Source organism: Engraulis encrasicolus, unplaced genomic scaffold, assembly GCF_034702125.1.
Source record: "Engraulis encrasicolus isolate BLACKSEA-1 unplaced genomic scaffold, IST_EnEncr_1.0 scaffold_1098_np1212, whole genome shotgun sequence".
Taxonomy (NCBI): Eukaryota; Metazoa; Chordata; class Actinopteri; order Clupeiformes; family Engraulidae; genus Engraulis; species Engraulis encrasicolus.
In genome coordinates this window covers 722-4,590 of record NW_026944568.1, presented here as the reverse complement: position 1 = coordinate 4,590, position 3,869 = coordinate 722, and the positions used below count along the sequence as shown (strand labels likewise).

The following is a 3,869-nucleotide window of genomic DNA, read 5'->3' as shown; positions in this document are numbered from 1 at the left end:
TACACAATAATGATTGCTTATGTCCATATTGGTCTTATTGTCAATAGAGTTATTTAGTCCCCATCATCAAATAGAAAATGCACTACATAAAATGTATTTATTGCTTTGCAGGCCTTGATTCAATCATTGAATTTGAAGCAATCCCATCGGTTACTGCAGCGTGCCCTGACCCGTGACCCCAGTTTGATGTTCGACCTGGCACATGACATCTGGTCCTCAGTCACAGCCCAGTAGCACAACCAACCTGGCGCCTCTGCGCAATCTGTAAGGAGATGCCCATGAATATTGAAAGGAAATGCTGTGGTGTTCTCAGTTTTGATAAGACTTTGGGCTGATGTAGGACCAGGTGAGAGAAACGGTCTCTTCAGGCATGCAGCCTACAGACAGTATGGGGCACTTGAACAGGGCTGACGTTGTAATACACAGTACAATACCCAGGATAAGCCAGGGTTACCCTGCTCCACTAGAGCAATATAAAAGTTTTATACAGAGTACGGTATAAAACACACAAACCGGCAGTGTGCAGACTTTTATTTTTTTTCATTATCTGTAGGAGCATTCATCTGTACATCTCACCTCTTTGGTTTGGAACCACGTTTGTCTTGTTACCATTGTTTTTTTCATACATAGAAAATAAATGCAACCTGTCAAATGTTTTTCTGATTGTGGTCTTGTGGAATATATAAATTATGTAACCATGCATTTTCAGTCAGAGAATGAATTAAAAAAAGCCACACAGTCAAATTGTGTCCACCAATATTTACTGTCATTGAAATGGAAGCAATGGACAATGGACAATTTAAACAATGTATTACACATGACACTAGATACATTACTTTATACTATATTTACAGTTGTCATTACCACACAAAAACTCTGGGAAGGTGGGTAAGTGCAGCAACTGTGAAGGGCCTAGTTTGAGGTTGGAGGCGTCTATGCTGTAAAAAGATAAACAGAATTAGAAATCACATATCTGACAGTAGCTCCAGTGACATTTTAAATGTAAGTAACCTGGGTTGTTGGGGCAGGGACACCAAAAATAACTCCTTTATCTGGGCTCACCTGGTTGTGAGTGTCTGCGGTCAGCCATCCCTCTTAGGGTAGAAAGTCTTCTGCGCAGGACGGTGCCCTGAAGGTTGACGTTCACAGTATGCAGCCTTCTTGTCCTGGAACTTTTATTGTGCAATTTTCCATATCTGTAACAAGCAATGTGTTAGACTATATTAGGGCTTCATTACATCAAATTACACAGCAGGGTTTTACAGGGTGTTGGCTACAGTCCCAGGACCTAAGTGGACTTGTGTGCCTTGCTCAAGTGCACTTCAGCTGTGGATGGAGGTGTAGGTAGGGAGAGGTAAGGATGGGATTTCAACCTGCTTCTCTATGATCTTAGGACCACCTCTCACCATCAGGTGATGGCTGGCTGCTACCTCAAATTTCATTCATGGTTATGTTATGTATAGTTATGTTCTGTAATCAGCATTGTTTTGACCTTACACAAATAAATGTAAATGCATTCTGCACCATGGGGGGCTGTGAAGACATTTGAGAATATTTGCAGAACTACATACTGAATTGAGCCATCCGCCTTTCTCTTGGTTGGTGTGTTGAGATGGTGACTGCAGTCCAGGCTTCTTGGATTGGAGGAGAAAAGCTGTGGCTTTTACTGGCATAAGTATGTGGTTGTGGAAGGACTCTGTCGGCTGTTGACCTGAGGGAAAAAAGAGCACAAATTGCATATTAGCACAGAGCCCATGCTTAGACCATAGACAGATAAATCATCTGGCACAATCTGCATGCAACCAACAGAACCTAGAAAGAGAAAGATTAGCAGCAACACACAAAGGGGACAAGTATACAAAAACATGCAAAGTGTTCTGATAAGGTGCATGGAGGTAGTCTGTGTTGATTCCAGCAACCTCAAAGACTGAAAAGTGTCCCAGTGTGTTGAATTGAAAACTTGGCGCGTGCGCGCGCACACATAGGAATATCATAATTTAGTGCAGTGTGTTTTCTCAACAGGGGTGCCGGGGCACCCTGGGGTGCCGTAGGGCCCCCTCAGGGGTGCCGCGGAAACGTGGCTGATAAATTATATAACATAAAACATATTTGTCAAAATTGATAAGTTGATGTTAGTCAGTGGAATCTTTGATCTGCCATTTACGCACAATAAAGTAAATATTGGTCATCCCAGCTGCAACTTTGAACGTAGGTCGTGCTACTAGGTTGTGTGTCTCCAAATGTGTTACATTCTAAGCTTGTGTGGTATCGGATGTGATGCTATATGGCTACTTGGTTTGGGGTGCCTTGAAATTTTCCATGAATTGAAAGGGTGCCTCGCCTAAAAAAAGGTTGAGAAACACTGATTTAGTGTATTTACAACTACAGGATCTGTTCGCTTTTGTCAGATAGAACCATTGTTTTTCAAAGGCAGATCATTCCAAAAAGGATAGTAGTATCTGCAACTGGACGAAATTACACCCACAAACATGAATAAAATAAACTACCAGTGTGCGGTGATTCATTCTTCATTTACTTGGCAGCCTTGATATGTTGTGAAACGGGAGCAAGGAACAGCTATGGAAAACACCACACATTGGAATGGACAAAGCAGAACATTTCAATATAACCAGGGTAAAACAAATAATGTACCGGCATCTCCATGTGATCATTCAGTGTAGCCATCACAATAAAGATCTGCCGTGTAGCCGTCATGGTCATTAGGTGGTATTTATCAAATGCAAAACTACCGTCTTCTCAAAAACGACATCAGCGAGTTAACAACATTACACCCACAATCATGCAAACATTTGAAAACCCAAGGCAATCTATTTTGCAATGCTGGAGCGGCGAACAGGTTGTGCTTGTGCTTGCTACTATTACCAGAGTCATACAACAGAGACGTACCAAAGCAAAACATGCAAACGATATATTTTTTAAAACCACTAGAAAGACATGGGCTTTGCTGGTCAAAGTAATGTGTGCGTAAACATGGTAGGTTACTTACTACGGGGTGGATCCGTATTTAGCAACTGAACGCGGATGGAGAAGGGGTGCTTCCGTCCTCCTCCCAGCTGGTTTGTCTGGCTCGTTCGCACAACTAGCAGCAAAACACACAAGAGTAACCGTCTGAGTTACACATAGCAATTCTGAAAACGTGTTCATGTGCACAGAATAAATGCCACAGGGGGGAAAACACAAAAAAATAAAGCGATTGAGGTAGCAGCTATGTTAAGCAAGGTAGCAGCTAGATATGTTGGAGCTTGAGCTAATCCTCTGACCCCTCTCAATGGATACTTGCTTAAAAAAAAGACACCACTGTGTCCTAAACCAATTCACAAAATATTATACAGACAAATATATTATCTCACCTCTCGATTAGAAATATGGTCACCTAAGCGTATTTGAAGCCGCTGCCGTAGCCGACATCTGTGTCCAAGAGTGTCAGGTCCCATTTCAAATTTTCAGCCCGTGTTGGAGTCTGGTCTTGCGAGTCCGATGATAATCCAAGGGAGTATGTTATCCTGACATGGTTCTAGTGTTCCAAAAGCCAAAGTTCTTCCTGTAGCTCTGCAAAAGCCACCAAAGTTTCCAAGTAGCTCAGCCTGCTGCTAACTCTCGTTACCTTGCTACTAGCCGAGTGATGATGAGCCTTGTCGCGTGTGCATGAATGATGGGGGCGGGGTCGGTCAAGTTCACGAGTCGGTGAACGCGCAGGGAGGAGGGGTGAGTGCTGGCGGTTGATGGACGTGTCAGAAACCAATAGAAGTGATGATGAGTATTACTTCTATTGGTTGCCGTTTTCTTCTGACTACGCCCTCTACACTGGACCAAAATATTTCGTTTTTTTTCCAAACACTCTATTTCAA

At 42.7% G+C, this 3,869-nt stretch overlaps 1 long non-coding RNA gene across 3 annotated transcripts; it reads right to left on the bottom strand.

Annotated features, from left to right (window-relative positions):
• Positions 1 to 669: 669 nt before the first annotated feature.
• On the bottom strand, positions 670 to 3,395 carry LOC134442042 (uncharacterized). Of its 3 annotated transcripts, XR_010033274.1 has the most exons (5): positions 3,372 to 3,395; positions 3,008 to 3,100; positions 1,572 to 1,711; positions 1,063 to 1,196; positions 670 to 938 (listed from the first exon to the last, which is right to left on the bottom strand). It is a non-coding gene; the product is annotated as an uncharacterized LOC134442042 (long non-coding RNA). The 3 variants fall into 3 exon arrangements; XR_010033272.1 differs by lacking the exon at positions 3,372 to 3,395 and having other exon boundaries at positions 675 to 938; positions 3,008 to 3,365; XR_010033273.1 differs by lacking the exon at positions 3,372 to 3,395 and having other exon boundaries at positions 675 to 933; positions 3,008 to 3,365.
• Between the last annotated feature and the right edge of the window lie 474 nt (positions 3,396 to 3,869).